This window comes from Pinus tabuliformis, chromosome 4_2 (genome assembly GCF_031772625.1).
Source record: "Pinus tabuliformis cultivar Carrire ecotype Pingquan chromosome 4_2, CPIR1, whole genome shotgun sequence".
Lineage (NCBI taxonomy): Eukaryota > Viridiplantae > Streptophyta > Pinopsida > Pinales > Pinaceae > Pinus > Pinus tabuliformis.
This window is the reverse complement of record NC_142304.1, coordinates 90,844,951-90,860,543: the sequence shown is the minus strand read 5'-3', so window position 1 is coordinate 90,860,543 and position 15,593 is coordinate 90,844,951. Positions and strand designations below refer to the sequence as shown.

General features: G+C 43.8%; 2 non-coding genes and 1 pseudogene across 2 annotated transcripts; all 3 read left to right on the top strand.

The window, feature by feature from the left end:
• The first annotated feature begins 728 nt into the window (after window positions 1-728).
• On the top strand, window positions 729-2,501 carry LOC149168409 (18S ribosomal RNA; annotated as a pseudogene).
• Window positions 2,502-4,962: 2,461 nt separating this feature from the next.
• On the top strand, window positions 4,963-5,116 carry LOC149168408 (5.8S ribosomal RNA). Its single transcript, XR_016260023.1, has one exon. It is a non-coding gene; the product is annotated as a 5.8S ribosomal RNA (ribosomal RNA).
• A 247-nt stretch (window positions 5,117-5,363) lies between these two features.
• LOC149168407 (25S ribosomal RNA) lies at window positions 5,364-8,652 on the top strand. The gene has a single exon (XR_016260003.1). It is a non-coding gene; the product is annotated as a 25S ribosomal RNA (ribosomal RNA).
• The last annotated feature ends 6,941 nt before the right edge of the window (window positions 8,653-15,593 follow it).

Genomic DNA, 15,593 nt, shown 5'->3' with positions numbered 1-15,593 from the left:
GTTAATTTGTAGGGTGGCCAATTTTCATCTTCTCTCAATCCCCACTTGGTAGCACATGAGTAGTAATGTTGGCCACTATTTTTGTTGTCTGGGTGGACTCCTAGGTGGCATTGGTGCAGGGCGGGGAGGTTTGTATGGCCTCTCTATGATAAGTTTTGCAGTCAATCGTCCTCTTTTTATTTCCTTCCTTTTCGTTCACATCGAGGCTGTTACAAGTGATCAGGAGAACGAGGTCCATCATTGCTGCTATCCGGGTGGATTCCTAAGTGGCCTCAGTGCGAGGAGGGGAGGGTTGGGGCTCATTTATAACATAGTGGTTGTGTGGTTGGTTGTTCTCCATTTATTTCCTTTGCATCGAGGCTGCCGCAGGTGATCAGGAGATCGAGGTCCATCGTTGATATTGTTCGGGTGGACTCCTAGGTGGCCTCGGTGCGGGGCATGGAGGCTTTTGGAGACATTTCTAAGGGAGTGGGTGAGTGATCACTCAATTTCTTGTTGGTTGGGGTGTGTTGCAAACTCCAAAGTGGCCTTCATGCATTGTGGCTCGGCAGGTCTACCCATTTTTTCACCATGTCTTGTGCATGTTGCATGTGCTTCCTTCTTGGGATGTAAGAGGTGCAAGGCATAAAAGTTTTACATGATATTTTGATATCTCTTTTAATTGATGGGTGTTCAGGTTGGCTCTTGGTAAGAGAGTGCCTAGAATTACCTTTGAAGTTAGAGGGTGCTACCTGGTTGATCCTGCCAATAGTCATATGCTTGTCTCAAAGATTAATCCATGCATGTCTAAGTGTGAACTAATTCAAACTGTGAAATTGCAGATGGCTCATTAAATCAGTTATAGTTTTTTTGATTGTATTATACTACTCAAATAACCACCATAATTCTAGAGATAATACATGCACCAAGTCTCAACTCTTTGGAAGGGATGCATTTTTTAGATAAAAGGCCAACACGGGCTTGCCTGCTTCTCTGGTGAATCATGATAACTCGACAGATCGTAAAGCCCTTTTGTTGGCGATGCTTCATTCAAATTTCTACCCTATCAACTTTCGATGGGAGGATAGAGGCCTACCAGTGTGGTGATGGGTGACGAAGAATTAGGGTTCGTTTCTGGAGACGGATTCTGAGAAACAGCTACCACATCCAAGGAAGGCAGCAGGTGCGCAAATTACCCAATCCTAACAAGGGGAGGTAGTGACAATAAATAACAATACTAGACTCATCGAGTCTGGTAATTGGAATGAGTACAATCTAAATCCCTTAACAATGATCCATTGGAGGGCAAGGTTGGTGCCAACAACCAGGGTAATTCCAGCTCGTAGTTGGATCTTGGGTCATAAAGGTCGGTCCACCTACTCGGTGTGCACCTGCCCTTCCATCCCTTTTTTTGGCGGCGTGATCCTAGCCTTAGTTGGCTAGGTCGCGACTCCAGTGTTGTTATTTTGAAAAAATTAGAGTGCTCAAAGCAAGCTTATGCTCTGAATACATTAGCATGGAATAACATGATAGGAGTCTGGTCCTATTGTGTTGGACTTCGTGACCAGAGTAATGATTAATAGGGACTGTTGGAGGCATTCGTATTTCAATGTCAGAGGTGAAATTCTTGGATTTATGAAAGATGAACCACTGCGAAAGCATTTTCCAAGGATGTTTTCATTAATCAAGAACAAAAGTTGGGGGTTCGAAGATGATCAGATACTATCCTAGTCTCAACCATAAATGATGCCGACTAAGGATTGGCAGATGTTGCTCTAAGGACTCCGCCAGCACCTTCTGATAGATCAGAGTGTTTGGCTTCCAGGGGATATGGTCACAAGGCTAAAACTTAAAGGAATTGATGGAAGGGCACCACCAGGAGTGGAACCTACAGCTTAATTTGACTCAACACAGGGAAACTTACCAGCTCTAGACATAATAAGGATTGGTAGATTGAGAGCTCTTTCTTAATTCTATGGGTGGTGGTGCATGGCCGTTCTTAGTTGGTGGAGTTATTTGTCTAGTTAATTTTGATAACGAATGAGACCTCAGCCTGCTAACTAGCTATGCAAAGGTTCCCATTTGCGACCAGCTTCTTAGAGGGACTATGGCCATTTAGGCCATGGAGGTTTGAGGCAATAATAGGTTTGTGATGCCCTTAGATGGTCTGGGCCACATGCGTGCTACACTGATGTAGCCAACAAGTTTTTCTTCCTGGTTCGAGAGGATCGGGAAATCTTCTCAAATTGCATCGTGATGGGGATAGACCATTGCAATTATTGGTCTTGAATGAGGAATTTTGAGTAAGCATGTGTCATCAACTCATGTTGACTACATCCCTGCGCTTTGTACACACTGCCCATCACTTCTACCGATTGAATGATCTGGTGAAGTGTTCGGATTGCATCGACGATGGTGGTTCGCCATCATCAACATCGTGAGAAGTTCATTGAAACTTATCATTTAGAGGAAGGAGAAGTCATAACAAGGTTACCGTAGGTGAACCTACGGTAGGATCATTGATAGTAGGGGTTTTCTTTTTTGGTTTGGGTTGGTTGGGTTTTGATTGCAATGTGGGACTGTGTGGTGTGTCTCTAGGGGAGTGGGTTTGGTGTTTGGCAGGAACATTGTTGGTTGCTTGTCTTAAGGTAACGCTTATTTTTTCGTGTGTGTGCTTGCAAGATATGCTTGTGCTTGTCCCACCCATCCTTTGTTTTTCACTCCCCCAATGTGTTTCTATAGGAGGTTTGGAATATTGTTTCTTGGGAGCCCTTCCACCGATCTGTTTAGCCGGGCATGGTTACTGCAGTTGAGGTGCATGGGAAATACGATGGATAAATTTAGACTCATTCGTAGCAGCGGTGCTTGGTCTTTTGTTCATTGGAAGGCATGGGCCAAGGGTGTGGGCTTCCGTAGTTGGTTCTCTTGAAAAGGTGGTAGTGGTTGATGTGTTGCTTGGTGAGTTTTTTTGCTGGTGGTTGGGTCGAGGGAGTGGTTGCCTGCACACCTAGTAGCTCAAACCTTCCGTGAGGGGAAATTGTCAGGGTGGGGTTAGTATGGGATGGATGAAGAGTGGTTCAACCCATTAGGCTGGCCACCCTAGTCCTCCCTACTTCCTCGATATGCCCTCGTGGAAGGGTTGGGTGTCCAGGTAACGAAAAACCTCTCCCTTGGTCTGAGCTCCATCGAGATGACAATTTTTCCCGCCAATGGGCATGAGGGTGGAAATCTTATCTCATGCATTTGTTGTTGAGGGAATTCCTCATTCTCTCATGAGCCACTCCCCTTCTAAGGAAAAAAGAAGTAGTGGGTTGTGTCTTTGTTCCTCCCTTTGGATTGTAGGTTTTTTGTGGGACTTGATCATTTCTTTGTTTCATGGTGTGCGCTTTGCGGATGTCCCTCTCTTTAGTGGCCTTGCACCATCGATGTATTTGTGGCCTATGGCTTTCTCCAGCATTGAGTGTTGGCACATGACAACTCCTCTTTGGAGTTTGATTCTTGACCCATGTTGAATTTCTCGCTGGAAAGGTTGTTGGGTGTTTCGTACATGAAGGGGTGCAATAGTGGGGCAGGTTTGTTATTAGTATTCTATTTGTCATTTGAAGCCTAGTGTCAGGTTGGGGGCTTGTTTACCTCTTAGTAACATGCTCCATACAATGGTTTCATCATGGCCCTTGTATTTTCTAGTGGTCAAGTTTAGGTTGTGATTTATTTGCTTGGTTGTTTGATTGTTGTTTGTTATGTAGTAAGCTAGAAAGAGTGTTGTGCGTAATGTATGTCTGAGGGTGTGAAGAGGTGGGATGCTTTTTGATTCGGTGACTTGTTTGATTTATTTTTGGTTAGTGAACATCTACTCAACGTGTTGTTGAGCTTCTCTCTTTTCTCGGGATCTTTGTTTCTTTAGTGTTGTTTTCTTCCCTTCTTCCTTTTGCCCCTAGCTCTATGGAGAAGAGGTGAGATTGTTGTGTATTGGTGTTCAGGAAGGAAAAAAAGTAATGGGAGTTCCCGGGGTAGCCACCCTAGTCCTTCTCAATCATTGTCCCTTGCAGTTCCCCCCCTTTTACAAAGGCACGAGGTTTGGGAAGCTTGTTCTCTATTTGAACCTCCCCTTGTGAGCTGGTAGCCACATTTGATATCTCTTTCTTTCATGTTTTTTTCTTCCCTTCTTGATTTTGGCCAAGGTGAGATTGTTGTGGATTGGTGTTCAGGAAGGAAAAAAAGTAGTGCGAGTTCTGAGGGTGGCCACCGTAGTCCTTCACGATCATCGTCCCCTAGAGTTCCCCCGTTTTTGTGAAGGCACGAGGTTGGGGAATCTTGTTCTCTGTTTGAACCTCCCCTTGTGAGCCAGTAGACACATTTGATATCTCTTGTTCTTTCATGTTTTTTCTTCCCTTCTTCCTTTTGGCCCCTAACTTTACGGAGAAAAGGTGGGATTGTTGTGGATTGGTGTTCGGGAGGGACGAAATGTAGTACGCGCTCCCAGGGTGGCCACCCTAGTCCTTCTCGATTGTCCTCCCCTGTGCTTCCCTTGTGAGCTGGCAGCCACGGTTGATATCCCTTTCTTTCATGTTGTTTTATTCCCTTCTTCCTTTTGGCCCCTAGATTTACGAATAAAAGGTGGGATTGTTGTGGATTAGTGTTTGGGAAGGACAAAATGTAGTGCAGGCTCCTGCGGTGGCCACCATAGTCCTTCTCGATCATCGTCCCTTTCAATTCCCCCCTTTTTGTTAAGGCACGGGGCTTGGGAGGCTTGTGATTTGTTTGATTACTGTTCCATGCATTTCCCCCCTTTTTGCGAGGGTGTGGGGCTTGGGGAGATTTTTCTTTATTTGAGCCTCCTATTGTGAGGGGGCTAGACACCTTTGTTTCTCCTTCTTTCATGTGTTTTTCTTCGTTTCCTCCTTTTGGACCTTAGCCTTACATTTGCTGTGGGGGGTGCCCCTATTCAGTGTTGTGGTGGATTTTTCGGTAATATGTGGAAACGACTCTCAGGAATAGATATCTCGACTCTTGTTATGATGAATAATGTAGCGAAATGCAATACTTAGTGTGAATTGCAGAATCCAGTGAATCATCGAGTTTTTGAACGAAATTTGCACCTGAGGCCTTGGTCAAGGGCATGTTTATCTGGGCGTTTCATCCCATTAAAACGCACTCCCTAAAATATGTTAGGGGGTAACAGAGCTAGTTTTCCATGCCCAATGCAGTGCGGTTAGCTAAAATACCTCAAGCGATATTTCGTGGCATGCGTTGGTGAGTGGTGATCTTGTCCCCTTGGATGGACAGTCAGCATTAGCTAATGCGGGATTTGTGTGGCATTGCTCGAAATTGCTTTGCTCTCCCTTGTCCTTCCATCAGGTAGGGAGGATTTAGCTCCAACTTTGCGACCTCAACTCAGGCGAGAACACCCGCTAAGTTTAAGCATATAATTAAGCGGAGGAAAAGAAACTTAAATGGATTCCCCTAGTAGCAGTGAGTGAACTGGGAAGACCCCAACATGAAAATCGGGCGGCAGCATCGCCTGAGTTGTAGTCTGTAGAAGCGTTCTCAATGGTGAACCTGGGCCAAGTCCCTTGGAAGAGGCCGCCTGAGAGGGTGATAGCCCCATCAATGCCGGGACCCTACCGCATCACGAGGCATTGTGAACGGGTTGGTTTGTTTGGGAATGCAGTGCTAATTGGGTGGTAAATTTTGTCCAAGGCTAAATACGGGTGAGAGATTGAAACGAACAAGTACTGTGAGGGAAATATGAAAAGGAATTTGAAAAGAGAGTTAAAGATTGCTTGAAGTTAATGGGAGGGAAGTGGATGGAGGCTATTGATGCATCTCGGTCGGATGTGGAATGACCCAGGCTGGTCCGCCACTCGACTTGAAGTACAAACCAACACGGCTGTTGCATCGTCACAAGTGCAGGTGGATTACTACCTGTTGATTTTCCATTACAGTGGTTGAGGAATGAAGCATGCACCCTTGTCACAGACCGTGTGCACCTGTGCACTTGTGGTGTTGGTTGGCAGGCTTTCCATTCAACCCGTCTTAAAGCATGGACCAAGGATTCTAACATGTGTGCAAGTTGATAGGTTTGAAAACCTGCGAGACATAAGGAAGCTGACGGGAGAGATCCCCTCTCTGGGGGGTGCATCATTGACCAACCTTGAGCTTATGCTAAGGGTTCGAGTGCGAGCACACCTGTTGGGACCCAAAAGATGGTGAACTATACCTAAGTAGGGCGAAGCTAAAGGAAACTCAGGTGGAGGCTCATAGTGATACTGACATGCAAATCGTTCGTCTGACTTGGGTATATGGGCGAAAGACTAATCGAACCATCTAGTAGCTAGTTTCCTCCAAAGTTTCCCTCAGGATAGCTAGAGCTCACACACAAGTTTTATTGGGTAAACCAAATTATTAGAGGCATCGGGGGCGTAACACCCTCAACCTATTCTCAAACTTTAAATAGGTAAGAGGGTGTGGTTGTTCCATTGAGCCGAACCATGGAATTGAGAGCTCCAAGTGGGCCATTTTTGGTAAGCAGAACTGGCGATGTGGGATGAACCGAAAGTCAAGTTACGGTGTCGAATTGTGTGCTAACCTAGATCCCACAAAGGGTGTTGGTTGATTAAGATAGCAGGACAGTGGTCATGGAAGTCGAAATCTCCTAAGCAGCGTGTAACAACTCACCTACCAAATCAACTAGCCCCAAAAATGGATGGCGTTGAAGTGCGCAAATTATACTCGACCGTTGGAGCAATTGCCTAGCTCTGATGGGTAGGAGGATGCAAGGGTTGTTGAGAAACCTCGAGCATGAGCTTGGGTGGATCGGCCTCTGGTGCAAATCTTGGTGGTAGTAGCAAATATTCAAATGAAAAATTTGAAGACTAAAGTGGGGAAAGGTTCCATGTGAACAACACTTGGACATGGGTTATTCGATCCTAGGAGATGGGGAAGCCTTGTATCAAGGGTGCACTCTGCACGAGCATCAAAAGGGAATCAAGTTAATATTCCTGAACCAGAATCGGTTCACCCAGAGATAGGGTCTAGCAACTAGAAGAGCACCACATGCCTTGCGGTGTTAGGTGCACCCTTGGCCGCCCTTAAAAATCTAGAGGACTAAGTACCATTCATGCCTAGTCGTACTCATAACCGCATCAGGTCTCCAAGGTGAACAACCTCTGGTCAATAGAATAATGAAGGTACGGGATGTAGAAAAAATGGATCCATAACTTTGGGAAAAGGATCGGCTCTAAGGGCTGGGCCTAGGGGTCTTCGCCCTCAACTCATGGGTTGTCGGCAGTCTACCCGAGCTGCTCTCACGATGAGGGTGGGAAGTCGCATGCCTATTGGGCTACGAGCATAGAATTCCCCCTGTCGAGGGCTTTTCCCGAGGCGTCGAACAATCGACTCAGAACTGGTACGGACAAGGGCAATCTAACTATTTAATTAAAACAAACAATTGTGATGGTCCTTGTAGATGTTGACACAATGTGATTCTATCTAGTTCTCTGAATGTCAAAGTGAAGAAATTCAACCGAGTGCGGGTAAACGATAAGAGTAACTAGGACTCTCTTAAGGTATCCAAATGCCCCGTCATCTAATTAGTGACACACATGAATGGATTAACGAGATTCCCACTGTCCCTATCTACTATCTAGTGAAACCACAGCCAAGGGAATGGGCTTGGCAAAATCTGCAGGGAAAGAAGACCCTATTCAGCTTGACTCTAGTCCAACTTTGTGAAATGACTTGAGAGGTGTAGAATAAGTGGGAGCCGTTTTCAGCACAAGTGAAATACCACTACTTTTAACATTATTTTACTTATTTTGTGGGGCAGAGATGGGGCACTGCCCCTGTTTTTGGCCTTAAGGCATGTTTTGGTGGGTCGATCTAGGAAGAAGACATTGTCAAGTGGGGAGTTTGGATGGGGAAAAACATTTGTTAAAAGATAACGCAAGTTTCCTAAGATGATCTCAACGAGAACATAAATCTCGTGTGAGAAAAAAGGGTAAAAGATCATTCGATTTTTATTTTTACTATGAATACAAACCGTGAAGGCGTGGCCTATCAATCCTTTAGATTTTTGGAATTTGAAGCTAGAGGTGTCAGAAAATTTACCACAGGGATAACTGGCTTGTGGCAGCCAAGCGTTCATAGCGACATTGCTTTTTGATCCTTCGATGTTGGATATTCCTATCATTATGAAGCAGAATTCACCAAGTGTTGGATTATTCACCCACCAATAGGGAACGTGAGTTGGGTTTAGACCGTTGAGAGATAGGTTAGTTTTACCCTACTAATGAACTGCACCGCAATAGTAATTCAACTTAGTATGAGAGGAACTGTTGGTTCACACAATTGGTCATCACACTTGGTTGAAAAGACAGTGGCACGAAGCTACCGTGTGTCAGATTATGATTGAACACCTCTAAGTCAGATTCCATGTTAGAAGCAGTGCATGTCACTCTTCCACTCTATCTCGACCTGCAGTAGGGGCGTCGCTTTGTCACCCCTGGGGGCCTGTGTCATTTGCAAACCGTGACCATGAAGCATCTTAGTCGGGGTAGCTTTGAAGTTCAATTCCAAATGGTCGTTGAGAAGAATCCTTTGTAGATGACTTAAATACATGATGGGGTGCTACCACAATCCACTGAGATTCAGCCCTTGGTCACCTCGATTCAAAGCTTCGCTCTTGTCACAAAAAATCTAGACAACCCTCCTGATCTCGCTCCTTTGCCTCTTCCTCTAGATGACGATTTTTTATTGCTTGGGGGTGGGAAATTTGTTGTTTCCATTCTGTGATGGAAAAGGCGCTGAAGCCCAGGAAAATTGGGGTTTCCATGCGTTATAGACATTTTTGTGCCTTACAGCTATAAGCATGAAATGTCCATAATCCAAGGGATCCAAAGTCCCTAAAGATGTTGTTACAGCTCCTAAAGGAACAAGGTCAACCAATGACAATTTCTCCCAGAAGTTCTCCACCAAAAACCACTCAGAACTAGTCAAATGAGGATCAATTCAGAAGCTTCACTAGTTGCCTGCATTGCAAAGCTCCCAAATACACTGGCTAGGTGTGTTGCAATGCACTTGAATGCACTACCCAGGTGTATTGAGCATGAAATGACAAGTGGCAGAGTCATTCAACGAGGTGGAAAGACCATGGAAGCTTCCAAAATCTTCTCCAATGACACTTGCCTCACTGAATTCGACCAAGTGATGAGTAAGAGGCTCTTAGTCTCCAAGTAGAAGCAAGAATTGACAGAGAGAAGCCACAAGTCAAAACATAAGCTGACTCATCCTCTCTGCTTACATCTATATATGGATGCCTCATCCTAGAGATCTAGAGGCTGGAATTTTGTACTTTGCAGAGAATTGTTGTTGGTTTGAGATTGAGATTAGTACATTGGGTGATTTATGCTTTGTTGGAGGAGAGGAAGGGATTCCTTTGCTGGGAGGTAGATGTTGGATCGGGACTCACTTGGTTGTATCTCCTCTTGGACTTTCTTATCATATCAATAAAATTATTTGAGTTTCTTCTACATGCTTGTATCTCAGTGATGTTTTGTTATATTTGCATGTTTAGCTTAATATGATCCCGAGCCTTTTATGAATGTATATCTATATCTTCTTGTAGTTTCTCTCTCTTATGATCTTGCAGGAATTCGGTCAAGCTGGGCCGGTAAGGGAGCAGGGAGCTAGGAGCTATTGAAGAGAGGAGCGATTGGATCAACAAAATAGCGAAAGGCACAGGTTAGTTACATCATTTCTCCTCATTTACATTTCATAAAGAAGAATACTCAAGTAGTTTTCCTTGTTTGTTGCTAAGGCACTATCACACCTTAGAGTGGGATAGGGGTGTTCTGAATAGATACTTTTCCCAACAACAAATTGGCGACTCCACTTGGAATCATATCTAGTTAGTTTATTTGTGTTTCTATTCTTGTTCTTCTCATAAACTTAGGAGTGGCGAATCGAACTGCATTTGCCATTTACAAATTCAAAGTAGATATCTGCCACTCTAGTCCACTCACTGGGCCTGTTTATGATCTGAACAAGCTGATCCACAAATGCTCTAACTGCCCTTTGTGATAGCTCTTAGTCCTCCTTTAAATCACCCTCCTAATTGTACCTTATTGATAGCCTTTATCCGGCCAAAAACCTTAGATCAAACTGCAAACCGTGACCCAGAAACCAGAGACAATTCTCATTTCTACTTCAGCGCAGGATCTGTGAAGAGACTCTGCATTTCAACGCAGGTCCCGAGAGGGCTACCTGCGCTGCAATTCAGTTTCTCTGTGCAACAGGTGCGCTGATCAGCCTTTGCCCTGTGCAGTTGTGGTTCTTTGCATCCTTGTGTTCAGTTTTATCTGTATTTTTTGCAGCCTGTTATCAGTGTGTGTACCTATCTGAAAACCCCTTTCATTTGCCTTAATTCTGCCTCAGTTGTATAAAAGAAACTGTATTTGTTTTTGTGTATTTGTTACATCATTTGCAGTTTCCCATTACAAAAGTAAACTAGTCATACTGTCGCCCTTAGATCTAGACCTGTCGTAAGTGTCGTTTTGATATTAGGAGTAAACTTGTTTGCTGTTGACAGTTGATTGAGATTTTTCTTTTGTCTTTTGGTTTGAATTTTTGAATTTCTAGTGTCGAAACAAGTGTTTACTTCAAAATCATAAAGTGTCGTAATCGTCTTTTTGATTTCAAAAAGAAACTTGTTTGCGTTTTCACTTGAAATCGAATTCAAATTTGTACAACAGCTTTCTTTTTAGGCATCAATATTAAGAAAGTGAAAACAAATACATGCATTTGTGCATTTGCATATTGATAGTTTGTATGGTTTGATTTAGGAAAAGTGCATTTACAGTGTGCTCTATGCTCTTTGAGAAAATATTGTGTCTTTCTTTTCCCCTTTGTAGCTAGGATTTTCATTGTTGAAAAGAGATAAAAGCTTGCTTATCATCTTTAGACTGCATTTAGGAATTGTATATACATCTCATGGTGATCCAAAAAGGCAAACTTCTAAGAAAGATCAACCTAAAATAAATTGAATGAACTTAACAACGCTTTGTAACTTAACGCACAACATAGAGGTCTAGGCTAGAGACGTTTTCCAGCATGGTAAAACCTGGTTACTGTCGGCCTCACTGATGGTTGGGTGATTCCTCCTGAGAGGCGAAAAGTGCCAGTACGGATTGTGCTCCCACGTACCGTTGAGTATATATTGGGAGACCCCTATAGGCATAAAACCTTTATCCATAGGAAGCCGTGTCGGCCGCCCTACTGATCGCAATGCACTGAACACAACATTCGGGAAGATTGACCGCCCGTACCTTAAAAAGTATTCTACGGTTTTGCGATTTGTTTGGCACACCCTCTACCTAGAACTCCAGAGCAGTCCCTTTCGTTCCTTTTCAGACTCCTTAACGGAAAAGGTCCATCTGAGCACTTGTCACTTCAGGCTCATTAAAAATCGAAGGAGACTAGAGTCATCTTTTGCTTTTTCTCGACTCTTTAAAATTGAAAAAGCAAGTTGTGTCCAAAGTGTCTAAAATTCATTTAATTCGGAAACATATTTCCCCTTTTGTATTTTAGTTGATTGAGTAATCCGCAATCGTGGAAGAAAGTCAATTGAAACCCCGTCGTTCGCGGAGGCTTACGAGTCAACCGTCTTTGTCTCCGGAATCGAAAACAGTACGGACAAAGCGAACTCGTTTAACCAGTTCGAAATATCCTATCAAAGTTAGAACAAGTGTTCCAAAAACATGCGACATTCCGGTTACTCCAAAAATTTTAGGAAACCCTGCCTCTACAGAAGAAGTTCAACAGCCACAGAGGGACAGTGATACTGATCCTAGTCTGAGAGTAAACACTTGTGTTACTGAACCAGTTCCATCTGTAACCGGTTCGGAGAGTCTTGCTCTTCAAACATCGGTCGCTGTCAATTCAACCCCTTCTTCGGCACCAGAAATATTTTACAAACCTGACGGTCTTCCCCTTCCACCTGGTTTGATTGTGATAGAGGAAATTGTAGAAGATCCGCAAGCAAGTACTCCAACACATTTTGGAGTCGGGGTCACTCTATTTCCTTCGACATCAGAAGTTAGTCTACCACCAGTGGAAGTTCCTGTAGAATCGCTAGGTAATCTTTTGGATAGACTCAAAATGTCTGAACAATCGTCAACATCTAGGACTGTTTCGACTGACATAGCGACAGCAGAACCTCCTGCCGTCACTCCGACAATGTTTGCCGGCGTACCATCTGTCCCGACTAGCTCACAACCGCTAGAAGGAGTCCATCCAGGGGCTATTTCTACAGTATGGTCCATTCCTATTTGTTCCTCTGGAATAATATCCGACAACTCTTATGTTGAGACTCGCCAAATTGATCCATTTGGAGGTCAATTTGGGCAATCCAGTCCCCAAGGGCAGACAATCCCCTTGAGTTTCGGATTACCACCGTATGGGGGGCAGTATGCCCTTTCATTATCCCCTTTGGGAGGATATCCATACGGGAGTTCACAACAGTATTCAGGTTATACTGGAGTTACATCAAGTGGTTGGGTACCTATACTACCCCAACAACCAAGAGTTGTGTATTCTATGCAACAATGTGTACCTATGTCGAACATCCCGACTACACTAGCTATTGTGACAGTGTCACAAGTTCAAACGCTGCCTGTTGTATGTCAACCTCAGATTTCTCAGGTTGTAATGCAACAGCCCCTTGACCCTGTGACTCAACCACGATTGCCGACTGGTGGGGCGAAACAGGTCCAAACGGGTACGATTACCCCACACCTTGGTCCAGTGGTTAGTATAGCGCAACAGAACATGGCTTCACAACCATGGCTGGTGCAATACCAGCAACCACAATTCCAACAAGTATACCAAGGTTCTGAGCAACAGATCTTTGCGAACAGTGGACAGCCGTACATTCAAAACGGTCAAAATCAACCACTTTACAATGGTCATCACCACCAACCGTATCAGTCGTACCAGCATCAACTACATTATGCTGGTATGCAAAGGCCAACTACTCAGGCAATTCCATCGTATCCTGGGTATGCTTCACCTAACCTGAATCAACAGTTACCATTCGTGGCAACTTTAGAGTTACCTAATTTACACCAGCTAACAAACGATCCAGTTGCTTACGCCCCTTGGTGGCCAGCGATCCCTCATAAACTTCCATCAGATATTCCTAAATTTAATGGAAATCCAGGTAAAGATCCATCGAATCACGTCATGACATTTCATCTATGGTGTTCATCAAACACCCTAAACGATGATTCGATAAGGCTCCGCCTTTTTCAGAGGACATTAACGGGTCCAGCGGCAAAATGGTATATTGAATTGCCTAGAGCTTCGTTCGACAACTTCAGTACCTTAGCCACAACCTTTTTAACCCATTTTCAATTACCGATAAGGTATGAAACGGGAACAGAAATCTTAACCAACTTCAAACAGACAACGACCACTCACATATCTGATCATATACATGAGTGGCGACGTCGTCGTAGGATGGTAAAAACGTACGTTCCTGATCAGCTATTAGCTGAATGGTTTATCAAGTCATTACTTCCTGCCATAACGGAAGATGTGGCAAAAGGGGGAGTCGTGACGGAAGAGCAAGTTATCGCTCGTGCGCAATATTTGGACTTGGTCTATACTTAGTCTGGCACACTCTACGACAAAATACCTGATGCCCCTAGACCCGAATTCTCAATTCCTCCTCCTCCTAAATCAAACAATGACTCTCATGCCGGCGATGGCATGATTGGCACGACAAACACGAAATCGACAAAGGCTACATCCAAGAAAGCCCATAAGATTTCAGATCAAAATGCAAAAGATGAAATTCTTGCTTTGGAAGTAAATGTCGTATCAGCAGATAAGGGAAAAGAAACCAAACAACCAGGAAGCAAGAAGAAACAAAGCAAAGGGAAGAAGAAGAAACAGGAGGAATCATCTCCTGAACAACCTTCTTCAAACCCTCCTGGAAATAGGAAACCCCCTTCAGGGTGTCATATATGCGATGAGGGTCATTGGACAACACATTTTCCATACAAAGCTGAGCTTAAAAGATTCTTTAAAAGTTCGAAAACCTTAGCTGTGTTAACCGATCCATTTCCAAATCCAGGACAAAATCTGGTTGATAGTGGAAATGCTTCCCCGTCGCAAGTGCTAATGCTGTCGATTTCGAAATAGCAGAATGATGCTTTGATTTCTACAAGGAACAAAGATTATGGGAATCCGCAGTTGTCGAACGGTAAGGAAAAAGATCAACCAAGTAGTTCGAAAACAACTTCGACAGAAGTTGTACCACCCATCATTCCTGAATTAACAATAAAACCGCCAAACGGAGTAGTACACAAGTCGAAATTTAATCCCCACGCTAGATCGGCACAGCATTATAACATAGTGGAAGATTTGGCCCAATCGCCATCCGCTATGTCGACTCTTGAAGTACTACAAAATTGCCCATCCCAAAGGTAGGCTTTGTTATCAGCAATTGGTGGGGTTGATCCTAAGGATTCCAATATTGTATCGTTCGACCACAAAGGATACGATCCTCAGTTACCAGCCCAACTAGCTTTCCTTATTCAAGTGAAAGCCCTCAACAAAACTGTTCATCGAACAATTATTGATGAGGGGGCATCTACATGTATTATGTCGATGAGTTGCTGGAAAACTTTAGGATCTCCAACCTTGTCGCGATCTTCGACGACATTAAAAGCATTTGACGGAAGGACATATACCCCATATGGTATCCTAAATAACTTGAAGGTTGAACTAGGGGGAAAAACAGTAGAAATAGATGTTGAAGTCATCGATGGAAATCTTGATTACAACATCCTACTAGGAAGACCATGGATATATGCCATGGCAGCTGTTGTGTCGACCTATTTCAGAAAGATTGCATTTCCCTTTCAAGGAGGGATTACAATCGTCGATCAGCAAAACTTCCTCCCCAAAGGTTCTCAAATTACTGGAAGCATTCCAATGATCCATGGAAGCAACCATTCGCTCCAAAATATCGGAGTAGGTCTCCTAAAAGACCCTGCCTTAATGGGTACTTTTTCCCTACCGCCTCCGAGTAATCTGGCAGAAGTGGCCACACTGGAATATGAAACCTTCTATATGTAATGGATTTGGACTCCGAGGATGGTTCTTATCTCGTGTCAACCTCGTTAAAAAATGAAACAAGGAATCATGAGGATAGTTCTTTTACCATGTCAACCTCATTAAAAAATGAAACAAATCCCCTTTCCAAGTCTCAAAGGTAAACCTTCATTCCAACCACCGAGTTGAATGCAATGAAGCTTGGGGGGCATGCACCTCGTTTTGCGTTATTATGCTGGGGGCATACAAACTTATCATCGAGAAGTTTTAACGCATAGTTCATGCTCGTTAAAAAATAAACATAAGCCCGAGCAAGTGTTTCAATCTGCGTTTAAGCTCGTTAAAAAATTAACTATTCTCTGGTAAATAACCACCATGAATGTAGCATTATCAGCCATTAAAGCCTTGGTCATGTTTGCACCGTCACCTCCACTTTTCCATTGGCCGATCATTCACCTCCATATGATTGTTTACCCATTTTGAGGAACAGTTGTGAA